The 25356-nt window shown below is 50.1% G+C and overlaps 1 protein-coding gene across 2 annotated transcripts in view; it reads left to right on the top strand.

The window, feature by feature from the left end:
• Positions 1 to 25356, top strand: part of RPS24 (ribosomal protein S24) — a 596901-nt gene that overhangs the window by 516269 nt on the left and 55276 nt on the right. The window contains exon 9 of one of the 2 annotated variants that reach the window (XR_014253620.1): positions 18886 to 23544. The exons of the other annotated variant lie outside the window; for it this stretch is intronic. The gene's annotated coding sequence lies outside the window, so the exon portion shown is untranslated. Of the gene's footprint in view, positions 1 to 18885; positions 23545 to 25356 lie in introns of those variants that run through there. 2 annotated transcript variants of the gene reach the window in all.

The following is a 25356-nucleotide window of genomic DNA, read 5'->3' as shown; positions in this document are numbered from 1 at the left end:
TCAAAGCCCAGCTCCCTCCCTTTCCTAGGCTAGGTCAGGCCTTCCCGCTCTCAACAGGCCTGGGGTCAGTATTTGCATGGGGGTAGGTGGGGGACCCGACCTCCAGGCAGTGCAGCCCAGCTGTTCATGAGAAAAACACTCCTGCTGGGCCCCAGTGCTGCCCTCAGAGGGCAGACATCTGCATCAGTGCTGGTGTGCAGGAGGGCCCAGGGCCTCCCCCGGTGCCAGAGGGATCAGTGGTCCCTCTGTTCCCATGGAAGAGGAGTGAAGAAGAGACCGACCACTTGGAGAAAGGGATTGCAAATGCTGATCTTTAGTCAGTTGTATTGTCAAGTCCACAGGGACAAACCATGGATTTGGGGCCAGGAGGCCCGGCTCCCCGTTACTGTGTGTGCTGGTCAGGGTGCTTGCACTGCCCAACCTTACCTCCCCAGCTGTCAAGTCACTTGGGCTGGATGCAGCCCAAGGCCCCCGCCAGCTCCTCCTGGGCGAGGATTGAGAGTGGGCCCTGGGGTCCGATAGCCTGTATTCAATTGTCAGCTCTGGGATGGGGGTGGGGGGCAGAAAGCGTCCACTTAACTCTTCTGTGCCTGGGTTTCCACACCTGTGAAATGGGGATAACAATAGCAGTAGCTGCCTCAGCTGGGCATTACACATAAAGTGCTTAGCAAAGTCACACGGTGCATGCTCAGTAACCCTTCATTTTTAGTACTTAACGGCTGAAGTGGTCATTTTAGCTCTGAGTCTTGCCCAGCAAGTATTATCTCCCTGATGCAAATGAGAAATGGGAGCCCAGAGAGTAACTTACTCAAGGTCACACGGCTAAAAGAGAGACTGGGTCAGTTCTCAGTCTCCCCCATGTCGCTGAGCTGTGCTTCCCTCCTCCTGCACACCCACCTGTTCAAAGAAGGGAACTGGCAGGCAGTTTGGATAGCAGGTGAGAGCAGGCTCTTCTCCAAGGTGGAAGAAGGGTCGGCCTCTGTGCTTCTCCATTGCTCTTCCAGCACTGGCAGCTGTGAAGGGGTGGGAAGAATCTGGAGCCTATGCTCAGTGGCCTTGGTCATCAGTCCTGTTTCCTTTGCTTCCAAGCTGTGTGACTTTGAGAAGGGTGGGCAACCTCTCTGGGCCTTGGTATCTTCATGAGAAAACTGGGGACAGCAGCCCTGACCTCTCCGCTTATAGGGTTGCTAGGAGCATTAACTAAAATGCTGGTGCTAAATGCTGGTGCTAAAATGAAAAGTGCTTCCTCAGTGGCAAAGGTCTACGGAGGGCTTCGTGTTCCCAGGTTCCCCACAGGAGACCTTTGGCTGACTCCAGTGGTGAACTGAGGAGGAGGAGTTGATAAGAGACTGTTGACAAAAGTGTGGCCAGAGTGGAGGAAATGCTCGGACACAGTGAAGCACGCGGCAGCTAGTAGGACTGCGGTACCCTAAGCACCCCAGGTCTGAAGGCACAGGAGGAGGGAGCAGTTACGAGAACAGGGAGGCAGCGAGGGCTGGGGCAGGAGCCCCTGTGCCCCCAAAGGGAGGAAGCCAGAGGTCTAATACCCCGACTTCTTTTTCTTCCCTCCCCGGGGTCTCCTGCTGGACGGAGCTGCCCACTGGCTGAACTCAGTGGGGAGCCCGAGAACATGCGGTCAACCTGGGCAGCCGCAGTGCAGACGGGGAGGGCACAACGGGAGATGTCCCGGGCCTCTCTGAGGTTGGTCGCCTCCTCCCCGTTCTGCCTCTGCGTCCTGTGAGCTGGCTAGACAATAATGGGACCCACACTGGAGATAGCGCCATATTCACCTGTCAGGGGGTTTACTGTCAAAAGAGATTTAGTCTCCTTTTTGTGAGTAAAACAATGAAACCTCCATAATTGTTCCAGGAGAAATAAACATGCCAAAATATTTAAGTACTAATAAAAGTTAAGAATTATCCCAGCATATTTAAATATAGATGTATTTTTACAGCAGGCAATGAAGGCAATTGCCAGCAGAATGCATTTCATCCAGGCCATTTAATACTAAACTGCCCGCCCCCTCCTTTGAGGCTTGGATGGGGAGGGAGCACCGAGGAAGGGGGAGTTTGGGGCCTTCACAGTGATGGGAAGAGGGTCCCCTTTCTCAGGAGCTGACCCCATGCAGGACACCAGGCACTGCGCTCCACCCTTTCCATTGCCCACTTGCTCCCCAGTCCTCACCGCAACCCCAGGCAGTACTAGTGTCATCTCTGTTTGAGAGCAGAAGAATCCAAGGCACAGAAAGATGAAATAAGTGCCCCGGCTGCACAGCTGGTGGCTGCTGGAGACGGGATGAGGCAGCCTGACTCAGGAACACACCCTCCGCTCTGGACCATCTCTCGGGGCTACCTGGCCCTGTGCTGGGAACCTGGGATGCAGATTCACAGCAGGCTGAGTTCTGGACCAGCTCAGCTCTTGCCAAGACTATTCACCAGCCTCTGAACAAGCGCCTCAGACTCTATTCCCGCATGGCTGCCCACCACTACCCCCAGCCTCAGTGCTGCAACTGGAGGCTTCTCTCAATCTGAGTGTGTGCATGAGTGTGGGTGCAAACCTGACTCTGGGTGTCCTGGCTTTTAACCTTTCCATAGTTCCCTATTACCCACAGGATACAGCCTAAGCCCCTGGGCCATACCCAAGGCTCTGCCCATTTCTCCAGCTCTGTTTTCTGCACCTCCTTGAGCTCCGAGCTGTAGGTGGACCAGTCATCTTTTGTTTCTTCAAACACAGTGTGCTGTTCTGTGCCTCCTTGTGGTCGCTCATGCATGGACCTCTGTCTGGAATGCCTTTCTATCCTTCCTCGCCTGGCCAGCTCTTAGGCACCCTTCCTAGCCCAGCTCATGTACAGGTTTTCCAGCAATCCCTCCCAGAACCTCTGAGTTCAAGTACACATCCCTTGTTCTGGGACCCTGAATGCTCAGCACTCACCATAGTACATTGGCATTATTTATTGCTGAGACTCACTCCCCCAAATGCAGGACTGTATCTTCTTCATGTTTGCATGCAGCACCCGGCATCCATTCCTGGCCTGAAGACATCTTGAGGGAAGACACGTGGCTCAGTGACTGTGAAGGAGGCCGACCTGCCTTAGCATCTTTGCTCCATGGCTCAGTACCTCTGTGACTCTGAGCACATTTCTTAACCCCTCCGAGGCTTACCTGGAAAACAGGGCTAGACATACCCCCCTTACCAGCCTGTGTGAGGAGTAAGTAGAATATCCATTGTAAACACATTCGCCAGAAAGCCGGGCACGTGTTCCATAAATGCTGGCTGAACGTGAGTCTTTAACTGTGCTTGTGAAACTGCCCCAGCCTCAGGCCCCTCCTCCCTCTGGTGAGTGGGCAGGCGCCCGTCACATACACAGAGGCTTTGTCACTCACACAGGCCTTTGCGTCCACTCCTAGTCTTTGAGAACAACCTCCTGAGAGGTACAGGTGCAGAGAGAAGCCAGTGGCCCAGAGAGGTTAGTGCTTTACCCCAGGTCACACAGGAAGGTATAGATGGAGCTAAGACCGCTAACCAGGTCTGGAGCATCCAGGCCACTGCCGTTTCCCAGATTCCCCAGTTCAGTCAGGAGCAATCTTCTGTAAGGAACTGATGACTCCCTTGGAGAAACCGCATCCCCTCCACACCACTCCTTGGCCCACATCTGGTGGACGACTGGGCTGGCAGAGGTCAACTGCTTCTGGTTAGGGCTCCTCCAGCCTACTGGGAGCTGCCAGGCCTCATGCCTCATGAAAAGCCCAGATAACCCCACCCAAAGGAGACATGCCTTGAGTGGACAAGAGTCTCCCTGCTCCCCTGCTCTGCCCACACACACGGCCATTAGCCCACGTCCCTCCAGCTGGGCTCATGGTTCTGGCTGCACCAAGCAAACAGCAGGGTGACCTTGGGGTCCTCACCTTGGAGTGAGCCCTTTGGGAGCCTTGATTTCTTGATCTATTAAAATAAGGGTGTTTCCGCTATGAGCAGGAAATGAGATCATATCCGGTGGTTCAAAAAACTGTAAAATAGTTATGGTTAAGATCATCACCACTAATCATCATCATCATAGAGAATAAAGATAATTCGGGGAATGTTGAAGTCCCTTTGGAAATTAAAACCCTGGAGGAACTTGATTTCTCTGTTAGAAATAATATCATAACTCATGTCCTATTTTTTTAGAATTTTTTAGTATAGTAAAATATTTATAACATAAAACTCACCATTTTGATTATTTTCAAGTGCCCAGTTCAGTGGCATTAAGTGCATTCACATTGTTGTACAACCGTCACCACCATCCACCTCCAGAACTTCTTCATCTTCCTAAACTGAAACTCTGTCCCCATTAAACGCTTAATACCCTGTTTCTCCCCTCCCCCAACCCCTGGCAGTCACTGCTCTACTTTCTATCTTTATGAATTTGACTTCTCTAAATACTTCGTATGAGTGGAATCATACAGTATTTGTCCTTTTCTTACTGGTTTATTTCACTTAGCATAATGTCTTTAAGTTTTATCCCTGTTATAGCATGTGTCAGGACTTTCTTTTTTATAAAGACTGAATAATATGCCAGTGTGTGTGTGTACTACCTTTTGTTTATCCATTCATCTGTCAATGGACACTTGGGTTATTTCTACCTTTTAGCTATTTTTAATAGTGCTGCTGTGAACATAGATGTATGAATAGCTATTAGAATCTCTGCTTTTACTTATTTTGGATATATAACCATAAATGGACTTGCTGGATCACGTGGTAATTCTGTTTAATGTTTTTTGAGGAACCACCATATTCAAAGCAGCTGCACCATTTTACATTCCCATGAGCAGCCCACAAGTGTTCCCGTCTTCCCACATCCTCACCAACACTTATTATTTCTGTTTTGTTTTGTTTTTCACTACCTAATGGGTGTGAAGTGGTATCTCATTGGGGTTTCGATTTGCATTTCCCTAAAGATTAGTGAAGTCCATTTGTATATCTTCTTTGCAGAAATGTCTATTCAAGTCCTTTGCCTGTTCTGTAATGGGTTTGGTTTTGTTGTTGTTGTTGAGTTGTAACTCACTTCCTATTTTAACATCAAATGAACTGCTGGACTGTCTTTCCATTGGTAGCAGAAATATGTGTGAGTGAATGTGAATATCAATGGACAGAACACCAGCATTTATGGAATACTTCTTTTGTTTAGTCCTCACCATAACTGTGTGAAGTAAGTGATATGACCTTTATGTATGAGGAAACTAAGGTTTCAGAGAGATTAGATGACTCGCCCAAGATCATACAGCTGGTGCAAGATAGAGAGAGAGAGAGAGAGAGATAGGGATTGAGGGTTTGGAACTCATCTTGGCACTCATCCCAATCTATCTCCAAAGTGATGAGGGTTTGGAACTCATCTTGGCACTCATCCCAGTCTATCTCCAAAGTGATGCCCACACTGCCTCCCTGCAGAGGCTGAGGCTCCTAAAACAGCAGGAGGATGGCCGCAGTGACGACCAATCCATCATTGTTATCTGCATTGAAGAGACAGCCCCAGGTGAATGATGTAACCAGAAGGTTCAGAGCAAGGCCCGCCATTAATCTCGTGGTTACAAACAATATAGGAAGATTATGCTGGCTTCCAGCCCAGTTAAGTGGACATTTGGATATTTTCCAAAACAAATGTGGATCCTGTAAATACAGGTCAGCTGGTTTGCAGGAAATCAGCATCCAGATGAAGCCGCATCTAGAGAGATTTTCCAAAAGTCCTACTGCAGAGAACTTGGGGGTAGCCCACTTGGAGCATGTCTCCCCCTTGTAAAATGTTTTTCCTTCATTCAAGACTTCCTTGCTGAGGGACTCTGGGTGCCCAGCTCTCTGCTGGACTTGGGCTCATGTGTGAGATGCTGGAGGTGGAGAGGGGCGGTGAATTATGACTCTGGCAACCATCTACCTTCTAGTGTCCAGAACAGTACACCTTCAGACAGGAACTCTGACCAGAGATGGGGGGATGCTTGCCCGTGGTCACACAGTAAGTTCTCAAGTAGTAAAGCTGGGAAGATGTCCCAAGTCTCCATTAAATCACTCGACTTTCCCAAATACCCCAAATTTTGGTATTTATACTACTGAATTTTCCAGATTGCTTCTCAGCAAGGGAATTCCCAGAAGGGGTGCAATAATCCTTTGCCAGAATTTATGCCCTAATTTTGGTTTCAAAAGAAAGCGAATGTAGATAGGTCTCTATTTCTTTCCTCTGGGAGCACATATACAGAGGTTAAGACTTCTTCCCAGGAAAAATTCGAAAACGACATGGAAATGAAAGTGAGTACTCAGGGCACTAGGTGATTAAGTGCCGAACGAGTGGAACAGACAGTGAGTCCTTTTAATCTAATCCTTATCCAGGGTGTATGAGCACGGTCGTCCTCCTTTGTTAACACAAAACCCTGATGGGCTGAGACTCCACTCCATGCACTTTCCAGGAGGTGCATCCAGTGGCTCTTGGTGTGGTTCCCCGGGTTTTATCTTCTCTTTGGGGTGGAATGGTGTTGCCACACCAGGCTGGCTCTAGGGATGCTCCTCTCCAAATTAAGTGCTGTCTGCGGATGGATTCCACATCTACTTGCTGGTTTCCCTCAGCGGAGTTGAGATACGATCCATTTGTCTGAACATCAAGGGTGGACAACGCGGGGTCGGGGGACAGACATAGATGGAATGAGACGTATGAACTCAGCCCAAGGCTCTGACCCGCCATTGTTGGCTCACCCCCAAGGCTCCTGTCCAGACCTCATGCTGGAACAGCTGGTTGCTGGCAGCACCAAGGGCTCCTTGACTGGGCTTTGGGCTTCCTCTTGGTGGGGGGGGTGCCATGTTGTCACTGTGAGCATATACGTTCCTTGGTCCTTTAGCACAGAAACCAAATCTTAAGTCTACATTAAGTATGATTGTTTAAGTATAATCCTTTTGTGGAAGGAAGGAGGAAAGAAGAAAAGGAAGAAAGGAAGGAGTGAAGGATAAATAGAAATTTTTCTTTTTAACAAAAATCCATGAGGTGCATCTGGTCGAACTACATTTGTTGGGAGTGGCAGGTGTTTTTGTCAGTAGAGCCTAGAAGATAGATAGATAGATAAATAGATAAAATAAGTGGTCACTTAATGTTTGCTGAGTGAATGAATGATTGAATATTGTGGAGATTTGTGATTTGCTTACTGAAAAGGAGATTTCCTTGTGGAACCATATTGGTCACTATTAGTAAGATGGAGGGGAATATGTAGACTAAGGCTTTGGTTTTAAGTCACGGGAAATGCACAAACCTGTGATGACATTTCCACAATAGGAGGCCAGTTTGCATTAAATGTAGTGAAGTTATTCACTATGCGTGAATAGGTCCCGGCCTGCCCAAGATCGGCTCTCCCAGTCAAGCCTTTAAATTGCCAGTGAAAGGGGTCTTGTCTGAACACAGTCCATGATTCCCCTCTTAACTTTCAAGCCAGAAGCACCGAGGGTCTCTTTCTTCTAAGTGATGTATTCACCGCTTCCTGAACAATTTCCCTTCCAGGAAATCCAGACCCTGCTCCACTTTCCCTCCATCTCCTAGGCCCTGATTCAGAAAATGAAGCTTGAAGAAGGTGCTTGCAAATTGGAGTGAGTAGCTCTGCAGGGTGAGGCCCGACATCTCGCCACATTAACCCTGGGAACTTGGGCCAGGAAACGAGGCTGGAGCCATTAATGCCTAATGATGTTGCATTGTCTTCCAATAACAAACCATCTCACCAGTTGGTTTTATAGGGGACCAGCTGTTGTTAATTGGGGAAGATGAGCATGAAATGGCAGCTTTCACACCTGACCAAGAGAAAGCTGCCGCGTCCTGGGGCAAGATGGGAACCGCCTGCTGCAGGCAGGGGGCCCCTAAGCTCTGTCTCAGCAAAGCAGAGGCCTGGGGACGGCCCGGGGCTCCCATTCCTCTCACATCTTTAGCAGGCAGAAAAACAGTAAAGAGTGTTAGGTTCATTTAACATCCCACGCCTCCTCCTGCAGCCCGACAACATCACCTCGCCATGCTGTGTCATTTGATTTGCTTGTGCGCGTGTCTCTGTAGCAAGGTGAGGGGGGCGTAAAGTTGCACAGCCTAGCATCTGGCGTATTCCAGGCTCTGCAGAGGAGGCACGGCCAGGTCCTCTACCACTGATCCTGGCTGCTGCTCCTCAGCCACAGGTGCCCGGACCAGGGATCAGGCTGCCGGCAACTAGTGACACAAGGGCTCAATCGCATTTTCTCCCTTAGCATTTCATCAAAGAGACACAGAAAGCAGTTGTCCCCCAGCAGTGGGTACGAAGCAAAGGGAGGAGGGAGAAGTGCTGTGACACAGAGCGGGTGGGGCGGCTGTTTGGCTGTTTGGTCCAGGAACAAACCAACACGGGGAGGGGGCTGATGCACAGGGACAGGAGACTGGTGCAGGAGCCGGGAAATCTTACGTACGGAATACCTACCACATGCATCTTAACTTTATAGCCTCGGATGGTCCTCCCAGGACCATCCCAGGATACGTGGAAGCATGTTACATTATCCCCATTTCACAGATGGGACACTGAAGCTCCGTGATGTCAGGCAACCTGCTGATCTTTAGCGATCAAGAGCAGGGACTTGAGCCCCATCAGGTGAGTGCCCTCCTGTGCACTGCTGCTGTTGGCATTTGAAGACCACTGCAGGTTCTCTACTGGCCGGCAGAGGCGGAGAGCTCCGTTTCAGGGCGCTCAGTCAGGCTGCCTCGAGCCCCGCAGACTGAGAAAAGCACAGACCTCTCTCTCTGCCTATATTTGCCTTTATTTGCAGTGTCGCTGCAAAAGACGGGAATGCGGAGCATTAAAACATGTACTGTAAATAAACCAAATTAAAGTTAGATTGACTCATTTAGCAACCAGCCTCCGATCTTGCATTAGAGGCAATTGAAGAGATTTCACAGATTTTAGTAACCAGATAAGATTATTATATAAACAGACTTGTGCATTGAATGATGAGCCATATCTTGAGGAGAATATTTGAAATCAATAGCAATACAGGCTGAGAATTAAGTAATGTGGTTAAGCACCTTTGAATGATGCCGTTTTTAAGAGCTGATTAGGAATAAATATGCCAATTGCAGCAGAGCTGATAGCTGAAATAAAGTGATGATTAATCAATTTGGGCCTGAGAGCCATGGAGGCCATCTTGGTGTTGAGAAAGCTCGGGGGCCTGATGGTGGCCCAGAGAAGGGACGAGAAAGGAGATCTCAGAGTCCTCATGCAGAACCACAGCTCTACCCACCAAGGGGTTGACCGTGGCGGTGTGGCGAGGAGGGCCTGGGGGCCGACAGAGGATTAGCTGTAAGCTGCTTAAGCTGCTCACGCAGGGCGAGCCAGCATCGCAGGGAGGAAATTATGGCGGGGGACACTGACGCCCCTAGGATTGTGTTTGGAATGCCCGATTACCATTCAACTGGGAAATGATTGGTCTTTTGGCCGCCCTGTAATCATCTCTCACCTGGACAATTGCACCAGCTTCCCAACGGGTCCCCACGTGAGCCGGCGGATTCATTCCGTCCACTGTTAGTCACTAGAGTGATCTTTCCAAAGCACTGCTGTGATGCTGGCACTCACCTCGGAGAAACCTCCGCTGCCTCAGGGCCAAGTCCAGGCCCCTTAGCTTAGGGTTCAAGGCCCTTCATGGTCCAGCTGTCCCTACTTGCCTCAGTTCCTCCTGCTCCCCCTTCCTGCCCTATGATGGCTCCACAAGAAGGTTTAGTGGGGCCGGATGTAGTCTGTTCTTTGTGGTGTTGTACAGAGGTGGACCCTCCTCACCTCCCCTGTCTGCTGAAACCCCATCCTTTCTCTGGCCTAATTCAAAGCCCACCTTGACTGTTCCTCCCCGCAACCCAAGCAGAACTAGCTGCTCTCTCTGTTACCGTCATATCCTGAACATTCCTTTCCCTGTTTCATATCAGTGTCATCCACTCTTTCTTTTGTATTCCTTAAATACTTATTGGCACCTTTGCAGTGCTACTCACTGTGGTTGGCCCTGAAGAGAACACAGAAGTGGTCCCCACCCTCCTGGAACTCAGAGTTTCACACCAAGCATTTAATGCTCTATGCAGCTGTCCCTGCTCTGAGAGGCAAGTCACACTTGTTTAACTCACCTGGCACAAGGCAAGTGATCAAGAAGTGTTTGAATGAATGAATGAATGAATGAGAGATCAAACAAATGAATGAGTGGCAAAAGTGGATCAATGGGAGGGGTTACAGTGAAACAGATTTTTTTCTGGGTAGAAGAAATGTAGGGCTGAGCTCCCAGGAACTAGAGGCATCCATGCAGAGGAAGACCATCCGTCGAGGAGGTTCCAGAAAAGACTGAGGATTAGCTGTGAGATTGAAGTTACAGTGATATGGATTCCAGGGCCAGCCCCACCAATGACTCACTATGTGACCTCAGGTAGAGCACGTCCTCTCTTTGAGCCTCAGTTTCCCCATCTGTAAAATGAAGACAGCAGGCTACAAATGGCCAATCGTGAGCCTTTGTTAACATGAAGAAAACAGGGGGTACTTCTTAAATGTTAGTGGCTTCCAATGCGCCTCTTCTGCAGTGGACTATAATTAGTATTGGGCTATAGCCCACGTTAGGTGCAGAGAAAAATGGAGCAAGCGTAAGATGATAGGAGGAAGATTGAGTGCAAGATTAACAGGAGTATGATAAGTGTGAGCAACACTCCTGTGAGCTAGTGTAGGCCAGGAAGGCTTCCTGGAGGAGGTACGACATTGACCTAAAGGGTGAATAGGACTTAAATATTGAGGAAAGGAGGGGTGAATTCAGGCTGATGTGCCAGCAGCTCTGAGTCAGCAAGGCATTGTCCCAAAGGCCCCCTGTGGGTGCGTTCCCGTGCCACGTCCTCCTCCCTGTCCTAGAAGGAGGCTGGGAAGGAGACCCTGGTTAGAAGGCTGAGCTTCTTGCTCAAAGGGGGCAGATGTGGGTTCTTCTCTGCTGTGTTTTTATCCTGGCTTCCTGCCTTCAGCAGGCCTGAATCCTCCTGAGGCGCTGGGCAGCGACCCCGCCATGGGCGGGCTGAATGTGAGGGCTGAAGCTGGGCTCTCCGGGAAGGACCCTGGCTCTGTCCTCGTGGCTCTGCAGGCTGTGGGCTCTGCTGCTCAGGAGAAAGGGGCTCTGAATTATCTGACGCTCCCTAGCAGGGGGGCTGCTACAACCAGGTTAGCCAGGAACAGGCAGAGGATCCCACTCCCCAGGTTATCAAACAGGACCTGGGTTTCCCTGGGGGGAGCTTGGGGCTGGGGGGTGGGCATGGCCGTCTGCTTGAGCTGCTCATCTTGTGAGGCCATCTGTCTGCCGGCCTGCCCCTCACTCTTCTGCCTGACTGTCCATTGCCAGCGTTCACAGCCCTGTGAGCCCTGGCGAGGGGCTCTGGGTGATGGGACACTTGCAGGGGCCCTTCCTGTTGGCTGCCAGCTGTAGCAAAGGTCAGAGGAGAAGGCAAGGTGTGCTGGTGTGAGGCTCCCGGCTCCTCACAACCTGCTTCCCCTTTCTGCTTCCTTCCTTCCTTTTCAGGACAGCAGAAGGACTCCTAAAGATTCCTAAGAGCTTATCATAGATGGGGGAAACTGAGGCTCAGAGAGGGCAAGAGACTTACCAAAGATCCCAGGACGAATCAGCCAAAGAGCAGAGACCAGAGTCCCCTGACACCCCGTGCTGTTTGCTGTCCTGCACAGCACGGTGTCCTGGCCTTTCTCCCCGCTGCACAGTGGAGCCCAGGGGCAGGGTCCACACTCCCTGCGGTGCTCATGGGAGTCACACCTTTCTCCTCCTGCCCCTTCTTCCACCTCTGCCCTCCCTGCTCCGTGTGTCCTGGGCCCTCTGAGGCTCTGCTGTCTGGCCTGGCCCGGCTCTCCCTGTCCATCTCATTCAGCACCTGCAACCCTGAAGCTCTGACCCTTGGCCAAGGGTTGCGTTGTCACCAAGTTATAAACTTGGTCACGTACTTCTGTCTGGTTCTCTTCAGGTGGAGCCAAAACACGGCCATGCCCAAGTGTTTGAGTGAAACACACGTGCTTCCCTGTTCCCTCCCACCACCCCTTGGCACAAAGGGTGTGGGGAGGAGGCCAGGGCACGCCCGATCCCATGCATCCTGCGGGGCCTGCAGAGGCAGCAGGGCCTCGGCTGGAATTGCAGGGCAGCTGCTTCTGGTCCAGGGAGACCACAGGCTCTATGAGGGGCCCAGCAGCAGCAGAGCTGGCGGACTTCCTGTGTGCCCAACAGAGGAGACAGGCGGTTCCTCTTTTTATGAGCTAACCAGACTGAATGCAGCTGCAGTGTCTATCAGCCGCCGCCGAACATACCCGGTGGCTGCTCTCTCACTTCTTCCCAAGGAATCATACTTGTTCAAGTTCAAGCCAAGAAGTCTGTTATCATAACACAAAGTTGTTCGAGTAATAGGTCTAGAAAGTTCTATGAATAATACTGATGGCGGGTGCCCATTGGAAGGGATTCCTCTTTCATGACACAGTGATCTTGCAATCCCTGACCCAATCAGGTGAGCTCTGGGCTCTTCTGCCGCTGACAACCATTCAAAGGTCAACTCCTACACCAGGGCTTGGCTCCAACATGCGATATAGACTGAAGACAGTGATTGAAAATTGCTTGCAGAGCAATGTACTGGGAAGGTGCTTGGTGCCTCCTTTTTTGCTGTTGGTGGTTACAGACTTGCCAGGGAGGGTGCAAGTGTTTCTTCCCCTTTCTCCATTCTCACCTAGGAGAAAACAGCAGGGTGTTTATCAAAGCTTGGCATCCTTTGTCCTCAGGGAATTTTTTTTGTTTTTTAACTTTTGATGTTTTAGAGTATGATGGTGAAATTTTCCAGTCCCTGGAGGAGGCTTTTTGAGTTTGAAGAGGAAGGGCTGTAAGAATATGTAGTCTGGTGATCTGAGAGAAGATAAATGTGGAGCCTTTGAGGATGAAGAGAGGGGTAACATGGACCTGGGGCTGGGAGGAGCCTCGGGAAGGGCAGCCGGAGGGGATGTCGCCCCAGGAGCACCAACATCTGAGGTCGTCAGCACACCTCACACCCAGCAGATACTCAGCCACACACACACACACACACACACACACACACACACACACACACACACACACACACACACACATGCCTTGTGAGGGGGCGTGTTTATTTAGAGGTCAAGGAAGGGTCAGTGTTTCCAATCTGGGTGGACACAGATGGGACAGGCATGGTGACCATGGGATGGGGTGGACGATGGGGAACTGAACTGCCTCTGCTTCTGAGCAGAGACCAAGCTGAGGGCCCCTAGGCACCACGGCTCTGGACTCTGGTTGCCCTGCTGATGTTCACACAAATCTAGGTGGGCTGCACTGGGGGTTGAACATTCCATTCAGGGCTCTCTGGCTTCTTTTCCTTTTTCTTTTTTTTCAATTCAACAAACCATTACTTACCATTGACTCTGTTTGGGGCCATGTGCTTGGCACTTGGGGTATTGAGATGAATCAGACGTTGACCTAATTACAGGCCCTGAAAGAGCTGGGGCCCTAGTGAGGAGCATTCCAGAAACCAAAGTAAGAAAAAGGACAACAGAGTAAGATAAAGCTGGTGTCAGGACCAAGGGAGCGCCCCTTGGGGGTGCTGGAAAGGATTTCAGAAAAGGTGTGCCCCCAGATAATGGGTGTCTCTCACCAGACCGGCGAGGTCGGTAGCTTAGACACACCCCACGTTCCTAGCCCTTGACTTAAAGGAGCTTCCCATCTACTTTCCCAAACGAGTCTCTCGATAACTGTGGTTTCTGATCTTATTCTCCAGCACTCTTATCTTTCCCAGCTGTATAAACATTTGGGTGAAGCGACCGGGTATAGGTAATTATTCTGGGAACTTAGCAGGCCCGCAGAGGGACATGCGTCCGCGCTTGAGCGATGTCTCGCACCTCCGGTGAGAATGGCCCCAGCCGGCAGCCCCGTACTCCTCAGGGCCCGTCGCTCAGGAACAGCATCAGCCACGCAAACAAGCAGAATCACTCTGAGTGATCCCTCCAGCGCACCCCTCCTCTCAATGCAGTCGCACCGTAAATAAGCACGTCCAGGCCAGGGACAGGGTGGGGACGGGTTTAGCAGGGAAGAAGGCTGCTCAGAAGAGAGGGTTTTCCTCCTTTTGAGAAGCCGCTTTCATCGCCTGCTGGTCGTCCCTGATGCCTCCAGTGTGGGGCTGCTGGGAGTGGGATGAGAGAGGGGCTAGCCAGGACGGAGATGGCAGGCTGGGGGCTCCTGGGGACTGGTTCAAAGCCCCAAGGCCCTGTGTCCCCTTTCAGGGCCTCAAGCATGGGCTGTTGATGGTCTCTTGTTTCTGGAAAGTGGGAATGAGGACTTGAAGTGAAGGGAAACCAGTGTTCCCGGAGCGCGTGTGTTAGGCCTGTTTGCACGTGTTGTCATTGAACGTGAGCTGGATTGATTACTGCCCATCTGTAGAAGAGGAAACTGAGCCTCAGAGAGGGTGGAGGCCCTTGATGCCACCAGCTGGGAGGAATCAGAGTTGGAAATTGAGCCTGAGTGTGTTCGAACCCTCAGCCGGGCTTCCCTCCACGGGTCCGCACTTCCTGACTATCACTATTGAGTTTGGTCAGAGGTGAGGCAGGGGTGGTGGCCTGAGGGTGCAAACATGAAGAAGGCACTCCCTCACAGGGTCCTACAAGCGTAGGGCAGCACCTCAGAGTGGGGACCCATGGCTTGTGGTGCCCTCGGGCTCCCTTCGCCTCGGCCTGGGAAGCAGCTCCAGGCCTCCCTCTGCTCGCGCTTTACCTTCACGGGTTTTCTGGACTCTTTCCCAGGGACGTGAAAAGGGATTATGAATGCAACCATGACACTGAGGACACAGGACAATGCATCTGTATTTTTTCTCCATCAGATTAATCCACGGGGTCCATGAGGAGTCCCATGTCTGTCCCTATAGAGGCCTTTCCCCAGTGCGCTGATTCACCTGAGACCCTCATGGCTGTGCAAATAAAAACAGATGGGTGCAGTGCTAACTCCTCGTCTGTATGAGTTTATTGTTGTCTCTGTGCTGGACGCTCCCACGCCCACGTGGTCCTCTCAGAAAGGCCAGACCTGCTGGCAACCCCCTTCCCACACACCCTCCATCTCCCGACTTCCTGGGTGAAACAGATATTGAAGAGCCTTCCCTTGCATCTCTGGTTCTATGTTTCTAGGCCAGATCCCTGAAACTGGGCCCCTAGTCAGCAAGGAGGAATAATGGCGCTATGGTTTTCTTGCAGGTGACATGACTCCTGTCTGGGTCACTAAAGATGTCACGTCACTGATGGTGGCCAGTGATAATAACTGCCACCCACTGAGCGCACACTATCTGCTGGCCCCTTGCAGACACTATTCCGCCCTGCAGAGGCAGTGCCAAAGCTCAGGCCTGGCAAGAGATTCCATGGTAAAAGGCCTCCTCCTTCTAAGCACCCGCCCACCTGCATTGCTTGAATGACATGCCTTGGTTCTTCGCAATTCCAGGGGACAGGTATGGCGTCCTGGTGAGTGAGAAAAGCAAGTTGCGGAATAGTACACAAAATAGAACATCATGATGTTAAACACACGTGCAGTAACACCACATTTTTTTCTGGCTACGTATGTAAAAGAAGGAGGACACACCCCACCAATAACGATACTCAATGACCTCTCACAGGAGGTCACTGGATAGGAGGGCTGGTGGTCAAATGATATTTTAATCTTATCTATAATATTTTTAATTTTCTACAAGGAGCAGGTATCCTGATATCATTTACATAATTAAAATTAATTTTAAAATGAGAGGAACTGGCAAAAAATAAAATGGGTTCTGTGGCAATATTAGGGATGGCAAGTCTGAGAGTAAAACCTCTCTATTCTGGCTTGTGAGCAACCTTGGTTACTGCTGAGCCGCTGGGAAAATTAACTAGTAGTTTTGGTAGTAATTTCTCTGGAGAGCTGAGGTTCCCCAGCATGGGGACTAGAGGACTTTTTTAAAGTATATATTTGTTTACTACCGACAAGAGTAACATATATTCGCTGTAGACCATTTGCAAGCTATAGAAGAGTATAAAAAGGGAAACGAAAATCCCTTGTAATCTGCCCACAGAGTCATAATCACGGTTAACATTTCAACACAGGAGCTGATGTGGATTTAGACACGCCTGGCGTCACACCCCGCCTCTGCCACTCACTTGCTCTGTGTAAAACTTAGTTCTTAGAACTGTGAAAAGGGGAAGATAATACCTACATGGCAGGGTGAGGGCTAATTAACTGACAGGGCTCTGCTGCACGTTTCAAGGAGCGCTCAGTAAACATAAATACTCACTACCTGGTAGTTGGCAGCATAATGCCTATATATATTTTTTTCTTTTTCACCAAATTGGAATCATACAATATATACAGTCTTGTATTTTTTTTCCTTTTTATTGACACTTTAAGATGTGCACTTTTAACCTGAGCATTCTTGCATCCTTGGGGGACCTTCTAAGGGGACTCTTGCTATGCTAGGCGGACTTGCAGATCTGGTGGTAAGAACAAGCGCAGTGTCCTGTCCTGCCCCTGCTCTAAAGCCTCCCATGACTCCCTGCTGCCACTAGAGTAAATCGAATCCCCTCTTGATGTCTGGGTCCTTCAGAGTCTGGCCCTACTCTGGCTGCCCTGCCTTCTCCTGTCTGCTTAGCCTTCTCCACTCTGCATCTGTGGGGCCCCTGAGTCATCCTGACACCTCCAAGCGTCCTCCCCTTACCCAGAACACTCGTCTTTCTCTTGGCGTTCATCCATTCCCAGTCTCTCCCTAGAGGCCCTGGTCCTCACTGTTCTGGTCACAATGACCACTCCCCTCACGCTCTCACTTCCCAGAGTACTGGTGTCAATCAAATGCTTTAGACCTTCATTTACTGTTTTGTGATAATTGTTGTCTCCCAGTTGCATTGCATGTCTCTAATGACTGGATCTCATAATCTACCTCTTTTTTTATTGTAAAAGTTACCTAGCACAGTGCTGAGCACGTAGAGCCACCCACCTGCATGTGGTGGGTGTTTTTGCAGATGAGTGACGCGGTGTTTCTTTGTTGGTTGGTTTTCCTACCTCAGGAATGTCTCCTGGCTAGGTTAGCTGTCAGCTGTAAACACGGAGACCTTGTTCCATGGCATGCATACCTGTTGTTTTTGTCTTTCCAGCATCCATTCCCCCTTCTTTTCATAACCTTTTCCCATTCTCTGTCCATGTATTTATAAGTGAGGCCCCATCCCAGGTCATAGTGATTGAGACAGGGATGGACCCAGAACTTAACCCAGCCGATGAAGTGTTGATACATTCCTGGAACTTGTGTCAGAAGGAAGAAAGGGAGAAACAGTGCTCTTTCTCGGCTGATCTTTTGTTTTTAGGAGATGAGGGATTCTGGATGGGCAACAGCTGCCAAATGGAGGAATCCTGCCTGTAAATGGAGCCATTATAGGAAAAAACAGACTTAAGACATTCAGGGAGTGTTGGACGTGTTAGTATTAGATGGTGGTGTGAGAACCTTGGACCCAACCAAGCCTGCAACTAAATCCCACTCCTGTGCTTTTAGTTATATGAGCAAAATGCTTTTTTTCCTTAAGCCAGTTTGGCTTAGGTTTTCTGCCACTTATAATTCAAAGACTGTAGACTCAAACACTCCAGTCTCCTGTTCTAAAACTCCTCCCATCTAAGCTCGTTTTCTATAGAAACTGAATGTTTAGAAGCTGTAAGGGGTCCTGGAGTCCAGGTCCCGCCTCCTGACTCTTGCTTCTGTTCCATGATTGCAATTTAGAGGTGAGGATCCCGAGACTTAGAGAGGCCTGACAGTTCTCATAAGACCACACAGGGAGCTGAGGATGGAGCTGGGCCCCAGGGTCTCCCAGGGCCGGGCTGTGCTTGCCTCCCACGCCGAGAGGATGGTGTGCACAGCCATGCCCCGTGGCGGCCACAGGGCTCACGAAGGCACAGCGGTCAGTGTTATCACGGGGGCTCCATGGGCAGCCAAAGGGGACCTGAAGTGAGCAAATACGCACAGCCTGCTTCCCGTATGCCTTCCGAGAAGCCCAAGGGAACACATTCTTATTGCTTCAAAGTGTCAGAGGATCCGCTCCTGGTGGAGCCTGGCAGAAAGCTCGCAGTGCCAGGAGCATCCAACAGCGTCTGCTGTGGCTCCTCATGCCTGCCTGTCGAACCGGTAGCCCGTAAGCATTATTGTCACATACCACTGCACACACCTCTCCTGGGTTGGAGCAGTTACCTCAGCAGTGGCAAATCACAAAGTCACCACTTCCTAACTTCCAAGGGCATCAGCCACGGAACTCGTTCTCGCTGAACTTGGATGCAGCCTAAGTCTCTTTCTCAAAGGAGCTCGAGGCAGCCACCACCAATGCCTTGAACGTTTAAAGTGAGGCCAAACACTTGGACGTGCTGTTGGAAAGGAATTCTGATTAGGAACATTACACTACCTAGCACAGATGCTCGACATGCTATAGACTCTGATATTAGAGCTGGGCAGAGAGTTAAATCAGGAGGTGTTTATATGACCACCACATTTCATAGATCATGAAATGAAGCAGAGTTCAATAGAGGGGCATGATCAGTCAAAGGTCACCCAGAGAATTAGTGGCAGATATGGATCTAGAACTCCTTCTTTGCCTGTTGATTCAGAGGCATGAGGAACCCAAAATGGCTGGGATGGCCGTCTTCACTCCCAGTTCAATGGAATCATTGTTGTGTCTCCTGATGGAAGCATTCTTCCCTTTGGCAATAAGCCCTCTAAGCGAACAGCGCATAATGTCATGGCACCAGGAAGAAAAATTTTTGCTAGAAAATCACTAGTTGTGACAGTGAGTGGTACCCTTCCCATTTCCATGCTTTGACTCCTAGACCCGAGAATCCGGGCAATGAAGAGAAACAGGACCACATATTGGATGCTGATTTAGAGCATAGACAGCATCCTGGAGGGCATTGCCCCACCCTGCAAGGTATTGTCTCCAAATCATTTTGCTGCTCTATCAAGCCAGCTGCTTCAGGTAGAAGAAGAACATGGGAAGACCAATGAATTCCACAAGCACAGGCCCACTGCTGCAATTTACTTGCTGAGAGGTGAGTTTCTTGATCGAAACGACTCCATAGAACGCCATGACGGTGGTCAATGCCTTTTGTTAAGTCCTTGAATGGGAACTTTGCCAGAGGCAATGCGTGCAGGAAAGGCAAATCCTTACCCAGTGTAACTGACCATCATAGATTCCAATCCCACCCATCCTGCAGTGCCCAGTTCACATTCATCTCTACCAGTAAGACTTTAAGAACCTCTCAGACAAATCTGACACTCGTTCATTCCACCAACACTTATTTAGCACCTTCTGGATGCCAGGTGCTCTTCTTGGTGCTGGGAAAAGACGTGGTCCCTGCTATGACAGAACTTAGGAAACAGTCAGATGGAATCAACGGGCCCATTTCCTGTGTCCTCACAGCCCAGTGGGCATTGGTTTGACCTCGTTGCTGGCAGTTTTCTCTCTGCCACGTGGCAGCGTCTACCTTTCCATCCCCACGTCAGCTTGCATAATGCTAAGGACATGAGATGTGCTGGGGAACCACTGGGAAAGCTGAAGAGAATGGTTTCGCAGCAGCCACTTCTCTGGATGTGGCCCTTGGGGATTCGGCTTCTCTAGGGAGGGAGCAATGCGAGCGGGGCTGCAGAGAGGACCTTCCCTGCCGTCTGCTTGCTCGGCCAGGCATCCTTGCCACACTCAGTTCGGCAGAGTCCTTCCACTTGGGCAGGATCTTCCTCCTTGTCTCCAGGACCTGGCCAGCGCCCCCAACTTGAGCGAGTGTGAAAGAGGGCAAAGGAAGCTGTGTGCACTGCTGGCCACCACCAAACCTATTCCCCCATCCCAGCTCCTGGCAAAAGCCTTTCTAATGCCCACCTTGGTTCCTATTCCCCCACCAACCATCCACTCCTGTCTCTGAGTGCCCAAGGTACGTTATTGATTAATATTGGCACTGTCCATCAGATATTGCATACCTACGGTGTGCCAGGCATTGCCAATTTGTCACCTGATTGAATTCTCACAGCAGTTGTAGTGGTGGGTCTGCATTGGGTTTGCATTCACATTTGGCCCCTGCAGCTTCACCTCAGAGTACAGCAAGCCCACCTGAGCCCTGGCAATGCAAGGGAGGAAGAGGAACGCTGGACTGAGAGCTGGCTCCGAGCTGGATGAGCTTGGGCAAGTCACTTCCCCTTTCTGGCTCTGGGATTTCCAGTCTGAGAAGTGAGATGTTTGGGCTGGATGATGCCTGGGTCCCTTTCGTTGTAGCTCACAGATTTTTAGGCGCAGCATAAACGCCAAAGCCCTGACTCTCTGCCCACAAGGCTTTGCATGATCAAGAATTTTTACATTCTGCCAAGAGCACCAATTTCCTTGTGAATCTGCTTTTGGAACAACTCTGTTTGCTAGGAAGCTTCTCACTGATTCACTTAATGTCTGCACACCTACTTTGTGTGTGTCCACCAAAACTGGCATACTGCCTACTGCAGTAGACTGCACTATTGGCCCCTATTCTTCTCTGCTCCCCATATCCACGAACAGGACATACTGATACTCATCACCTTGGATTCAGCCATTTGACTTGCTTTGGGCAGCAGAGTGATGGCTCCTGGACCTGGGCTTCCAGAGGCCTGCTTGCATTTTGGCTCCTCTGCCATCATGATGAGACAAATAAGCCCAGGTAGCCCAATGGTCGCAGGAGGAAGATGAGAATCAAGTGACATAGAGCTACTCCCAGCCACCCCAGTCTGGATCACCTGCTTCCAGCCAGACACCAGAGCTAAGTCAGAGTTTTGTTATCAGCTTGTGAGACTCCCCAACTGTGTGCCACTCTGCATTTTATGTGGCCATGGCTAACGGAAACAGACTCTTAGAAAGGTGTTAATAATCCAGGCCTCATCTCTGGATGGGCTTGAGTGGTGATCTCGCCAGTACCTCCCCACGGTCACCAAACCAAGACGTGACGCTGTCTTCTCACTTTACGCACTATCGGGGATGGGGGACTCAGTCCTTCCTGCGGCAGAGCCTGTGTCACATTTAGAAATACACAGTGGCTGAACTTCTCTATCATGAGTCAAACCCTCTCTTTTAACTTCCACCCGTTGACCCTCAGGACCACACAGGATAGATACATCCTCTTTCTTCCCAACAGCCGCTCAGAGGTGTGAAAAGTGCTCTCAAGTGTTCCCCAATCTTTGCTTCTTCAGGTTAAACATCCCCCCCGCCCACCGTCTTCTGCCGCCTCTTGCCCCTGTTCGACAGCCCAGCCCTCTGCCACTCCTGCATCTTCACGAACCTGGGGCGGCTCTGCCTTTCTCCCTTGATCCACATGCCCGGAGAGAAACACAGTAGCTGGAAGGACCTGATTGCAGCAGAGAAGCCCAGGGCCATCACTGCCCTCCTCCCGACACTGCCGACACCCCTGAAAGCGGGAGAAGTGGCAGCCACAGAACCCGGACGCAGCCCCAGCCCCAGCCAGCCCTGGACAAGCCCAAGCCATTCGCACATGTGCCGTGGCCACACTAGGCCCCTGCCCTCCTGAAACCGTGGATTCCCAAGTGTCCCAAGGCATTTGGAACAAAGGAGCCAATGCTCCTCTGAGCACGCTTGCTGCCTGTGTTGCCAGGAGCAGGGAAGGCTCGCAAGCCGGCCCTGCGGCAGGCAGCGGTGACTGAGGGGTGTCGCAGGAGCCCCCCGCTCCTGAGAAGTGCGAGGCAGGCCAGGGTCTCTCAGGTCAGTAATACCCAGTTCATCTCAGAGTCTCTCCACTCCTGAACTGGTGGAGAAGCACCCTCTTAGGACCTGCTGGGGCTAGAGAGTTAGGCTGCAATGAGCTGGAACCCGTTTCAAAAAGTTTTCTTCGGGTCAGTGCCTGACATCCACAGCCTCATCATCGATTACTCGGGCACTTGGCCGGAGCACGGCAGTACTGTGAACACGTGCAGGCCCTGGGTGCCTGGAGGTCCACGCGACGCAGGGCACAGACCATTTGGGCCACAGGTGGAGCGCAGCCTTGTTTACAGAAAACATTTTTCAGCATCCTGGGTGAGTCCGAGGCCCTGTTCCAGGGGGCTGGTAGAACCAGGAACCTGGGTGACTGCCTGGGCTGAAGCAGGCCTGCCTGCCCTAGAAACACATCTTAGGTGATCTCATGTATCTTTGTGGTGGCTGTTTTATTATCCACTATCCAGCTTGGGGGGTGGTGGTGGCTTCTTCTGTACCCGGACTGTGTCTGGTTAGATGTCACAGAATCCAGGGCTGGAAAGGATGTGAAAGATCATCCGTCCAAGACAGGCTGAATTTTTTCTATAGCTTGTGTGTCTTACACTCCTCTGGTCAAAGGAAGTCCATTGCCTGCCCCAATTGGCTTACAGTGACCTGAAATTGACTCCCTGTGGCTTCCACCCACTGAGCCCGGCTCTGTCCCCTGCAGTCACATAAAGCAAGTCCCTCCTTCATAACGAGCCCATCAGTGAAGACACCAACCACAGCCCTCCTTTACCCTCTTCTTCAAGGCAAGTGGCCCCGTTGACTCTGTTCCGTCTGCACAGTGCTTGTACGCCGAGTTTCTGGCCCGTCACACCCTGGACTCCCTTTTATGGATGTTTCAAGAGGAAATAACCTCTATCTGGTGTCCTACCAAGCCTGGTGTGGCAGGTAGACCATTAGACAAGGAAGCGGACCAGCTGGATTGGTGCTGATGGTCTCTCTTATAACATCCATTCTCTTAAGCCTGTCCACTCACCTGGAAAATGGGATGATGCAGGTGATGTAAGAGACATAAATGTGGAACTCCAGTGCTATTACTGGCATGGGGCTGAGTGTAGGCCCTCACTGTGACTGTACATTGATACCAGTGTTCCATTACTGGTGTTGACAAAGAAGGGCCATCCTTTTGGTAACATTGCCGGGGCAGTGGGGCTGGGGTCAGTCTTGTTATCTGCTCCTTCTAAGAGTCAGCTGTGATTCACCCTGTAGATAGATGCAATTGAGGGAGCCAAGACCCAGAGGAAGGGCCTTTACCTAGTGTAGTAGTCAGGGTTCTCCAGAGAAACAGAACCAATAGGAGACAGATGTATATAGAAACAAGTATAGGTAGAGAGGTAGATATGTAGATAGCTACATAGATATTGATTTATTACAAGGAATTGGCACATATGATTGTAGAGAATTGGCAAGTCCAAAATCTGATGGGGGGTACTTCCCTAGTGGCTCAGTGATTAAGAATCCACCTGCCAATGCAGAGGACATGGGTTCAATCCCTGGTCCGGGAAGATCCCACATGCTGCGGAGCAACTAAGCCCGTGCACCACCACTACTGAACCTGCGCTCTAGAGCCCTTGAGCCACAGCTACTGAAGCCCATGCACCTAGAGCCCATGCTCCACAACAAGAGAAGCCACCGCAATGAGAAGCCTGCTCACTGCAATGAAGAGTAGCCCCACTCGCCGCAACTAGAGAAAGCCCGCGCACAGCAATGAAGGCCCAATGCAGCCTTTAAAAATAAATAATAAATTAATTAATTAATTTTAAACAATCTGATGGGGGAGGCCTGCGGACACAGGAAAGAGTTGCAGTTGGGGTCCAAAGGCAGCCTGCTGGAGAATTCCTTCTTGCATGGAGGAGGTCAGTTTTTCGTTCCATTGAGGCCTTCACCTGATTGGATAAGTTCCTCCCACATTATAGAGGGCAATCTACTTTACTCAAAGTCGGCCTCTTTCAATGTACATCTCATTCAAAAATACCCTCACAGAAACGTCCAGAATAATGTTTGACCACATATCTGGGCACCCTGGCCCAGCCAAGTTGACACATAAAACTAACCATCCCATCCAGCTAGCTTCCCATCCAAGGATAGGGCACACAGAATGCAGGAGGGACTTGGGATGCGGTCATACTTGGCTGGGATTTTTTTTAAAGGACAAAAAAAAAATCCTTCCTCGGACCTCAAGGAGTTTCTCACATTTACATGAACTAAAGACAATGCCTGATGTTCACTGCAGCATTGACTACAATGAAAATGGTTACAAAATAGAGCACAGCCACCCAGCCATCAAAACTGATGTCCTGTGTATGAATACTTAGCTGGGAAGATGTTCATAATATACGTATTTTTCAAAAGTTACAGTGTATTTTGTATAATGTGATAATCATTTCTAGTAAAGATATAGATGATATTCAGTAAGGTGTTAACAGCATTCATCTCTAGATATTGGGATTATGGGTCTTTTGCCTTCCTTTCACTGGCATGTACTGTATAACTTTCCCATTAAGAGCTGGTGCCAAAGAAAATCTTGCGCCAAAGATCTTGTGCTAAAGAAAACAATAAATAAATAAAAGATCTTCAGGTAAACAAAATGATTTTTATATAGTCATTTCTGTCATCTAAAAATTTAGAAATCTCCAGAATATATATGGCAGCACCTCCTTTGTCTGAGTTATGTTCCAGCTAAATTTAACTAAACTTTTACCTGCCAGAGCCTGTGGGTTTTGTTGGTGGTGGTGTTATTTTGGTTAAAAAAGTGCTTTTTAATATTTTTGATAAGATTTAAGAAAGCATGTCATAAAAGCTAGTAAGTATTGTGCACCTATTATTTCTAGAAGATAGTCTATCCTTAGACACTGGCCCCAATTAATTCCTTCTCAGTCCTGTTTACAAATAACCATTACTTTTTTTGCTCTCAGCTGTCACTTCTGCTGACGCCTCTGGGCTCTTATCTTTGGTTATTTCACAATAATTATGGGTCTGAGGCTCCCTGAGGGAAGAAGCATCTCTCCTCTTCCCTGGAGTCACATGCATAGGCTTTGTAACAGTTGCTTCTCACCTGGTTAATGGAGCCTCATTGTGTGTCAGTGTTTCTCAGCCTCGCCACTGCCGCCGTTCGAGGCTGGATAATTCCTTTTGTGGTTGCAGCTCTGTGCACCGTATGAAGTCTAGCATCATCTGTGGCCTCTAACCACTAGATCCCAGTAGCAAACTCCAAATCGTGACAACCAAAAATATCTCCAGACATTGCCAAACGTCCCCCGGGGGGGGCAAAATCGCACCTGGTTGGAAACCACCGCTGTACATCATTAACTATCCACATACTCCAGAACAGTAAGGGTTAGAAGGGATGATCAGATAAGCATCTGGAGGGACAGAAAAAGGCCTTGGCTCGTGTGGTCCCGCCCACGCCTCCTCCCCGTGCCGGTCTGATGGGATCTGATTGACCCTGTGTCTCTGGCATCCAGCTAGGTGCCCCTCTGCACAGACCCACACTGCCGTGAGCACAGCACCTACCTCCTAGGGGCATCATTCTGAGACA

Source organism: Balaenoptera physalus (genome assembly GCF_965194825.1).
Source record: "Balaenoptera physalus genome assembly, chromosome: 14".
Taxonomy (NCBI): domain Eukaryota; kingdom Metazoa; phylum Chordata; class Mammalia; order Artiodactyla; family Balaenopteridae; genus Balaenoptera; species Balaenoptera physalus.
The sequence above is the reverse complement of the archived record's forward strand: the minus strand, read 5'-3'. Positions and strand labels throughout refer to the sequence as shown.